A 10,521-nucleotide genomic window follows, 5' to 3' on the forward strand; every position below is an offset into this window, starting at 1 on the left:
TTATGACGACTCAGGTGCACTTGCTTGTACACGTAGTTGATGAGGTTGCCATTGCAGGAACCATTCATAGTTGTTGGATGTTTTTCCTTGAATGGTTTATGAAACCTTGAAGGGATGTGTAAGGCAAAGAGCTAGACCCAAAGCAAGCATGGTGGAGGGATGGCTTGTGCAAGAGTCATTAGTATACATCACAGAGTTTCTTGCATCCATGGATCCTGATATGCCACATGCTTGGAACATCAAGGACGATGATTATGTCATTGCAGAGGTTCCCCAAGGTAAAGGGGTTGAAAGAAAAATGAGCAAAGAGCAAAGAGACAAATTCAATGAGTTTTGTGTCCTCAATAGTCCCGAGATGCAAAGATGGGTGGAGAGATATGAAGAGGCCAAAGCAAAAAGAATAAATGAGAGGGAGAGATTTAGAGTCATGCATAGGCGGAGGGTGCCATATCCACCGAAGCTTGCTCTTCTCCCAAGACACATGTCCTGTGATTGGCTACAAGAAGCTCCTCATGAAGCAAAACATGATGTAGAGGATGTAACTGATCAAGAGTGAGAGCTTGCAGTCGAATGTATGCCACATGTAAGTTTTTAACCTTTTGACTTAATTTGGGTATTTATGATCACAATCGCTACAAAATGCATCCTCATTATTTTAATCATGTTCTTTTGTAGTACAAAAAGTAAAGTGCATTGTGGTCACATGGATGGCACTTTTGTGTGGAACACAATGATTCAAGGAGTCACATTTGATTGTGGAGTCATGGCTAACTTTGGAAAAAAAACCAAGCAAGTGCTTTTGATACCAATCTTTTCTCCTCGCAGTTAGATTATTGTGGGACCATACGTGACATCTATGAAATTGATTTTAGACGATTAGTATTTTTATTCTTTTTTTTTTCCCAAAAAGATCACTTCATTAAGTATGATTGAAAACCGCAAGAGCAAGCTCTAATGCAGGAGTACAACATGCCATGCATGAGAAGAAAATAAACAGCTCAAAAAGAGTTAACAAAAATCAAAGGTGGAGGCTAAAAATGCCACCTAAACCTTGAAGAAGACTCAGAGAAGACGGGAGATCCTCTTCAAACTCTAAAGAAGATAGCCCTTTTGGCAGTAGCTGCTCTGGAGGATCCCTGCATGCTTGAGTAGATGGCCATTAGATTATGTATAGTATTAGTCTATATATTGGCCATAGACTTGAAGGAATGAACCTGTGAAAACTCTATCGCCTTCGTACATCTTGCCCTCCATATATGCCATGCTGTAATGCTAGCTAGAATCTCCCATGATGTGTCTACCTAGGCATGAGCAGCTTTGAAAGGAGTGAAAGGAACATCCTAAAGGGAACAAGTGTCTGCAGAGTATTTTTATTCTTGATGTCAAATGGTTTGGAACTATCTACAATGGTCCCAATGCTACAGTCAGGAGAGACAACTATGGTTTCTTTGCCATTGCCTCCACCAAACCTTGGACCAATGAGCGTGATACCTTTGTTCTTCTAGAGCATTGTGAACACCTAGGTACACACTAATAAATTGATTAAAATCTAATATCTTTGTTTTCAAAAAAATGTTGGTAGATGTTCATATATATATATATATATATTTATACTTGAGCATAAATATAATAATTTCCATAGCAAAGCCAGTCGACAGCATCAAGACTGAAAGGTCGTACAGGTAAGTGCTCTTCATTTGCATGTATGAAGAATGAGAATCACTCCTCTATTTGTATTTTAGAGTTTTTGAAGTTTGATTCCTATTCCTCTGTTCCTTAAATCTAAACTCCTAATAGGTAGAAATGTGGATTTAATCTCTACCTGTTACAAGTCTCAACTTCACATATTAGACAATAACAAGTATATTGCTTCACTTCTAAATTTCACTATTAGCAAATAACAACATATTGCTTTTGAAATCTGAATTTCACATTTTCCATAAGTAATTACTGTTTGTCTTGAACTAGCACCGGGGGCTGGTTTAGGAGAATCACATTAAGTCCAAGCCATCGCGCCGGTCTAGAAGTCAAGTGGTCTATGACTTGAATAGTAGGAAATTAAAGTTAACTAATTTAAGAAGTAATTTCAACCACTGGGTTGGTCAACAACTAATGTCTCTTCAACCACGCTAGTTCAGTACAATCACATTACTGGTGATTGAGTTGAACCAACCACGATTGCATGATGTTCCTAAAATATATTGCTGTTAATTTTTGCTCAACCATGCTGGTTTAGGACAATCACATAACTGGTGTTTCAGCCACCGTTGCATGATGTCCCAGCCACTAGGTTGGTGTAGGACAATAATAATATATTGCCGTTCTGTTTATTAAAAAAATTACTTCTAATTTTCAACCATGCTAGTTCATAGGACAATAACATAACTAGTGTTTGAGCTAAACGAGCCACGATTGCATGATGTTCCAACCACCGGGCTGGTTTAGAATAATCACATTAACTCTAAGCCTGGTTTAGAAATGAAACAAGTAAACAATTCTGAAGCTCAATCACAAACAACCACCGGCCTAGTTTAGGCACCAGTGACCTACATTGTTTCAAGCATGTGTATGATGTGCTTGTCAAACACCTTGCATCCCGTTCGCATTTTATATATGTCCTTTCTATTTGGAGAAACTTTGTATTTTGATCGCAGTGTCAAAATGTCATCACTCTAGCAATGACTTCCACACTTACACTATCTCTCCTTTTCTTGCATTCTGTTGAAGCCCATAGACCTCTCGGATCGGGATGATCGTGCATTGCTTCTGCTCCACATTCAACCACACTGAAGCCAAGTTGTTCCTTGTGATTGACAACATCTTTGACATTGTGTGCCCAAAACATAGCTAATGTCAGCCTCTTTGTAGCTAGTTGATCTAATATGTGCACCCCTTTTACTTTTTATAGGCCATTTCTCAATTTAGAGAGCATCGCCTCTTTGGCATGCATCTCTCGAGGTGTTGGTAGAGTTGTTACTCTATGAACTTTAGGGTGCAAGCTAAAGCTTGTGAAGACTCGAGATTGGTTATCACCTAAATGGCCTGGTGTTGCTGCCACAAATGCCCACCAATAGTGAAACCACAGCTCGTGTTCTTTGCTCTGATGGCAATGATCAAATGCGTGCATTTACAACTGCTTCTTGCTACTACTCTGCAAGGAGTCTTCTTTTTCTTCTCGTTGTTTTTTCCCTTTTTCCCCCTTCACAAACGTTGCAAAAGTGTCTTCCATTGTCATTTTGATACCGTGCCATTGCTTTCCTTGACCCGCAATCTATTCCTTTTATCTTAACCAAGCTTTTTAGCTTTCCTATCTCGCAGCGACTATCTGCTTCTCTTTATAAGACATGGTGAGCTGCATGTGTCCACCATTAACGCCATGGCCACGATTAGTCCAGAGAAGATAGCTTGTGAGGTGAGCAAGAGAATGGAAGATAGACCCAGAGAAGATAGCTTGTGAGGTGAGCAAAGAATGGAAGACAACATACCCAAAAGAAGACAATGCCAAACCAAAGTCTATGCAAGGTCACGTCAAGGTTGTAGGGCATTTGCAGGGAAGCGATAGGTTGCAAGTACTTAATATTCCAAGATTCGATGGGCGGGAGGTGTGAAAATTCAAAATTCATGGGAGTAGCAAAATTTTAAGTTGTTGGGTTTTTCTCCTCGAACGATAAGAATTGGATATCCCAAACAAGTGCAATGTGGCCTAAAATGCATGGAAAAAGAAACAATTCAATATTATAAATAGTGTTGGATTTATTAAAAGATCTTTGCATGCATAAATTACACATTTTCAACTTCTTCCATTTTAGGATGAATCTATATATGAATATCAACAACTATCAATGTTTTAAGATCACCATGCAGTAGTCTCGCTAGTTTGGATTCCAAAATTTTAATCTTTTTTTGTTTTAAACAAATTAAAAAAAGTTATATGGAGCATGTCCTCAAATGGGTGTGCATCCTCTGTGCATTAATATAGCACAACATTGGAGGCCCATTAACCCATACCTAATGCTCTTATTTAGGTGTGTCATTAGATTGAGAAGAAGCTCACATAGGCACTTTTGAACTATTACTTGGTTTCATGTATGTATAGAACAAAATTTTGATGTTTTTGAATAAATTTCTATTTCCTATACTCTATAAGATGCATGCTTTACATGCAACATAGCACTTGTAATGTGCTAACAGTCTCATTCCAAATCGTTATTCCATAATTTTTTGATCTCATGTCCAAGTTTGGAATGTGTACTACAACTTGAAGACAAAGATCTCTGAATTCCATCGAACAATGCATAAGTTATGGGTCATGCAAGATACCTATATAAAAAAAAATCCCTCAACCTCACCAAAAATGGCTACATCCAAGCAAACAATGACCCTATATGCTATTCTTGATAAGGAAGCATCAAACTTTTACGTTGTTTTTAGTTTCTCTATGGTAGAGTGAACTAGCTTGGATCATGACTTGATGAAGGAGCCCATTATCAAGAAAACACAAAGATGTTTATTACCTTTGGGTGCACTATTACAAAAAGCGTGCGTTCAAGGGTGATATTGAAACCCCTACTTACATATGGGTCTTAGATTCCCTTCCTTATAAAACTTAAGAAAATTTATGCCTTAGTTTTAAAACCCATTTATATATGTATTATTTTGTGAATTTTCAAGATTAAAAAATCCCTTCTTGTGAAGGAGTTGTAAACCCATATCAGGGTTACATACCCGTTGTTGCATCTCCCAAGTGTTCTTTTTCCTAATATTTTCAACCCAACCAATTGGTATCTTCTTTTTCATGCTTGTCTTCATGAATCACCTATAAAGTAGTTTGTTAAAGAAGAACACTTATGTAATAATGACAGTAATAGCAATGTAGATGAAGATGACAAAATTAATAAAAAGAAGATGCAACTAATTTGGGAAAAAAATATATAGAGATCATGAATAATAGACTTAGGGCCTTATGTCATGGAGGGGAAAAAGAAGGGAAATAGCTATTTTTGCAATGCTGTGCAAATGCACAAGGGAAAAAAAAGGAGAAATACAATGGGACCAGCGGGAATAGCACCATGTGCTTTAAAGCATATTGTGCTATTTCCCCTACCCTTGAGAACCATTGTTGTGACATTTCTCTACTATTGATGTGACATTTTCTTGTAGCCCCTCTCTCATTTTCCCTTGGAGCATTATGCCATGCATCATGGGAAAAACTTGAGAAAAATGTCCAATTTAGGCTCTTCCAAGGGGAGAACTTCCAAAATAGCCACCAGTATTTCCCCTTCCATGACATAAGCCCTCTAGCAAGGTTTAAAGGAAGAGATCCATGACTAGATAGAGAAGATCTTGCTATAGAAAGAAGGTGGCGAAGAGAAAGAGTCTCATGACTAAAACCAAGGAAAAAGATAAAAGAGATGAAAATGGAGATAAGTGTATACCCCCCACATTTTGAACCAAGGAGTAGAGAGATGCAAATGGAAATCGGGGTGTTCATTCTCATTGTTTGATGCAAATGGAGATCATTCTCATCGTTTTGTTTTACTACCCATGTGAGCCCATGTTAGTGTTTCAAAAGTTAACTAGTTGCTATCTTCTTTTTCAATATTTTCAATAAAGTGAGCAAGAAGGACTACCATGAACTAATTGCTATCGTCTTTTTCAATATTGTCAATAAAGTGAGCAGAAGAACTACCACGACATTTCAGCGGACGATTCCCAAATGTTCACAATAACTCCAAAACTGATAATTGTTAGATTCATTCAGAGAACGGGAATCAGACAACTTCCGGCTCAATACACCATCTTCGTCTTACAAGCTCGAAGCTCGTAAAAGAAGAAAAGCACGAAAATCAGACAACTTACGGCTCAAATATACGTCATCGTCAAAGCACGAGAATCAGACAACTTACGGCTCAATACGTAAGGTTCATTCAAAGCACGAGAATAGATCACAACTTACGGCTCAATACGCACAAGCTCGAAGCTCGCAAAAGAAAGAACAACGAGGAGATCACGATCCGTGAGACTTTGTGATCAAAGTATTAATAGGATGTTTTTGCAATTCGAGAATGAAGATGAGATTCGCACCCCCCCTGCACGCCTGCTCTTGTTTCTCTCTCTCATGCTTGTTTTTCTCAGAATACCTGCCGCTCTTGCCTGCATGCCAACGCCTCACGATGCTAGCCTTTTGCTGGAATTCAAGAATAATATCAGTGATATCTTGCACGAGCTCTCAAGCTGGCAGAACACTGTCTGCTCTCCGAATTCATCTTGTTCATGGAATGGCGTGGTTCGTAGCAAGCTCCATCGTCGAGGCTCCATCACCGTGTTCTGGCTCTTCACCTTGCCGACATGGCACTTCATGGTCACGTTCCGACCTCGCTCGGTCAGCTTCCGTTCCTCCGGCTACTAAATCTGTCCTCCAATTCATTCTCCGACAGCATTTCGCCTCAACTAGCGAATTGCACGTCTCTAGAGACGCTCGATTCTCAAAATAATCTCAGTGGAGCTGTTCCCCACGAGCTGGGTATGCTGATCACACTGCAGTGGCTTGACCTGGGCGAGAATGGATTGACGGGTGATATCCCAGCAAGCTTGGGAAACTGCTCAACTCTAACTGCGCTTTCTATCGAATCGAATCTGCTCTCAGGAAAGATCCCACCTCAGCTCGGAATGCTCAGCAGAGTCAAAATGCTTTATCTTTCGGGAAATGGCTTGAAGGGCGATGTCCCAGGAACGTTAGCAAACTGCTCTGCTTTAAAAGGGCTTGATCTAGACTCAAATCAACTTTCTGGTCACATCCCACCCGAACTGGCCATGCTGAACACATTGGAGCTGCTCTACCTTTGGGGAAATGGGTTGATTGGGGGTATTCCAGCCACCTTCGCAAATCGCTCGGCTTTAGCGGACCTTGACCTTAGCCTGAATCAACTCTCGGGCAACATCCCACCTCAGCTTGGCATGTTGAACAACCTGCGGCTGCTTCATCCTGAGCAAAATTTATTGACCGGTGATGTCCCAGAAACCTTGGGAAACTGCTCGGCTTTGATAGATCTTCAACTCAGCTTAAATCAACTCTCGAGAAATATCCCACCTCAGCTCGGCATGATGAACAGAGTGGAGCTGCTTACCTTTGCGGAAATAGGTTGACGGGTGATATTCCGGCTACCTTGGCAAATTGCTCGGCTTTGACAGACCTTCAGCTCAGCACTAATCAACTCTCGGGGAGCATCCCACCTCAGCTCGGTATGTTGAGCAGAATGGAGGTGCTTCGTCTTTTCACTAACGAACTCAACGGGAGTGTGCCAGCGAACTTGGCAAACTGCTCGACTCTAAAAGACATTCAACTCGGCATCAATCAACTATCTGGGAACATCCCACCAGAGCTGGGGATGTTGAGGAGCTTGGAGTATCTAAAGCTTCAGCTAAACGGATTAACGGGTGATCTTCCGAAGACTTTGGCAAATGCACGGCTTTGCAATCCCTTAATCTTGCTGATAACGAGCTCACGGGCAATATTGAAGGTCTCAAGGAACTTTGGCGCCTCACAGGTCTGCAATATTTGAATCTGGGTCAAAACCATTTCCAAGGGGGAGTTCCAGATATCTTTGACCATTTTAGAAGCCTTCTCTCTGTGGACCTTCAACAAAATCTTTCGAGTGGCTCCATCCCTGGCTCGTTGGGACAACTCAAGGATCTCATCAGTGTATCGCTCAGAGGGAATATGTTCCAGGGAAGCATTCCCAATACCTTTGTGACCTCCCTTCAATTGCTGTACCTAGACCTGTACCTAGACCTCTCATCGAACAATATTTCAGGTGAGGGAATTGGTTGTTTCCAGGACTTGTGTATATCAGAGTTAGCATATCTCCTTTATCAAACAATCTACATTTGCAAATATTCACCCGTTAATGTTCCGCATTTGCACAGGTGCCATTCCTGAGAGTTTGGGCTTCATTTCTGGGCTCGTCACGTTCCCACAACACCTTGAGCGGTCCTATACCAGAGGAACTTGGATTGCTCATCAACCTGGAATACTTGAATATCTCGAACAATGAGCTCTCGGGCAACATTCCCCCTGGCCTGAGCAGTTGCGTTGAATTGATCAGTTTGAACCTAGCGAGCAACCAGCTCAGTGGCAACTTACCACGTATCCTGGGAAATCTTAAGAATTTAAATGTGCTTGATCTCTCCGTCAACAAGTTTACTGGGCCTGATAGCGCCCTTCAATAATGCATCTGTTACAAATTTAACAGGAAACCCAGGGCTCTGTGGACAAATTGTGCACCGAATCTGCGACACCGAGAATCGGGTGTCGCACCATCAGAATCGGAAGGTCATATTCGGAGTTGTTGCGGCAGCGATCGTGACCTTGGGCGGAATGCTCTTGTTTGGCATGCGGATTTGGCTTTGCCGGTACTGCAATTTCAACAAGCACCGAGCTCTACAGTTAAACGATGTCCTTTTTGCAGACATGTCATTGAATCTCAGGTATGATCAGCTGATAGAAGCAACTGGGTGTTTTAGTGAAGAGAACGTACTAGGCAAAGGTAATGTTGGCACCGTCTACCGAGCTCTTCTACCAGGAGGAAAAGAAGCGGCAATCAAAGTGCTTAACAACGACATTGCCTTGGGAGCTGAGGCCAGCTTCAGAAGAGAGGTTGAGATGTTGGCTAAAGTGAGGCACAGGAATGTGGTGAAAGTGTGGGGGTGTTGCTTCAACCTGGACGTGAAGGCCATCATTCTGGAGCTTATGCCCAATGGCAGTCTGGACAGATTTCTTCATGGAGAATTTGAGCTTTCAGGGGAGCAGAAGCTGAAGATTCTGTGTGGAGTGGCACAAGGTTTGGAATATCTCCACCACTTCCATCCTCAAGGCACCATTGTGCACTGCGATATCAAGCCTGGAAATATACTCTTAGATACAAATTTGGAACCACACATCTCAGATTTTGGCATCGCTAAGCTCCTCAATGCCTGCACTCAAGAGTCTACGTCGATCTTGCTGAGAGGGTCCATTGGCTACATCGCCCCAGGTACCATCCTCAACTAGATTACATGGTTGTTTCCCTTTGTTAATGGTAGTGTAATTCTGTAATAAGAGGGTGGTGGTGGCTATGGATAGAAGCAGCACTATGGATGACTATCTGTCATGCATACCACAAGGATGATAGATCTCACGTTAAAAACCCGAGAATGGTTACCACGAAACATTCTAAAGTGCATGATCCTTTTATTTAGTTCGAATTTGCCATTTCTTGTTTAGATCTTCATCTTTTAACCGTGTTTGTGCATTTTGATGGGAAAATTTAGAGTATGGATACAAGCCAAATCCTAGTACCAAGGGGGACATTCATAGCTTTGGCGTGGTGGTGCTTGAGGTCCTCTCTTGCAAAAGACCAACATGCAATGAATTACAAGAGAAACAGCTTGTCTTGGGTGCGTTCTGCATACCCAAATGAAGTCCTCCCTATTTTGAAAACTTTAGGCCTTCCTCAAAATGTTGCATTTTAATAATGGATGAGAGTATTGTTAAGATTATGGAGATTAACAACCATAATTTAAATTATCCAAATCTAGTGTTGCCGGTTGGCTATGCACATGGTGCACAAATAAATATCTTGATTCTTGAATCAATTTCTAGCTCAATCTAATGTGACTATATTTTTAGAATAAATATATTTGCAAAAGATACCTCTCAACTTTAAATAAGCTTCCCAAAGGAAGATCAACAACATCAAATATACAAGAAAGTAGAAAAATAGTATATATGCACAATTAGTCACATTTACATGCAATGAATTATAATATCTGTACTAATAATTTGGGGCACTACAATACAGAATCAAAGCACCTCTTGAATCTTTTGTATAGGAGATGAAAATTTAATGATCCATCTATACATCCTTTTTAAACTTCCCTTTCATATTGACCATCCTTAGCATACATACCATAATAAGGCATGTTGACCATCTTTGAGCACTAATGAGGAAAAGTCATACATTATGTCAACAAGGAACATGAGAGAGAGAGAACAAGAGAATTGAGGCTTAGATCATTGAGAGAGAAAGAGGTAGGAACATAGGTGTGGGCTTAAATCATTCATCATCCGAAGAATCATAATAGGTATGGGAAATAGGACCTTTAGTTAGATCCAACTTAGGATATGCATGGACATCTCCGCAATGAATGTCCATCAAGATTCGAGAAATGTCAAGCATAGTAGGTCGGTCCCGAGTGCACAAGAGTGCCAATTGTGCATTTGGACCTCATTTTATATAGGGAACTCTTATTGAATAGTTGCATACTACAAATTTAAAAAGGAACATGAACTTTGTCATTACTCTATGTTGATTGACATGCACCATATGAGTCTTACATTTTGGTCTCTTACATTCTGTGTTCTCCCTCTGTTCTCATACATGATAGTTGTAATTTTCTTTCCCTCTTTAATCATAAATGATTGTAGAACACCTATTTCATTAATTTTGGACTCTTGCACTGTCCAAATTCATTTTGTGAGAT

General features: G+C 40.6%; 1 pseudogene; it reads left to right on the forward strand.

The window, feature by feature from the left end:
• Positions 1–6,046: 6,046 nt before the first annotated feature.
• LOC147904143 (uncharacterized) lies at positions 6,047–9,510 on the forward strand (annotated as a pseudogene).
• Positions 9,511–10,521: the final 1,011 nt, after the last annotated feature.

The sequence above is a fragment of the Dipteris shenzhenensis genome, chromosome 3 (assembly GCF_047967505.1).
Source record: "Dipteris shenzhenensis isolate YYH24624 ecotype China chromosome 3, Dip_SZ_1.0, whole genome shotgun sequence".
In the NCBI taxonomy this organism is placed as follows: domain Eukaryota; kingdom Viridiplantae; phylum Streptophyta; class Polypodiopsida; order Gleicheniales; family Dipteridaceae; genus Dipteris; species Dipteris shenzhenensis.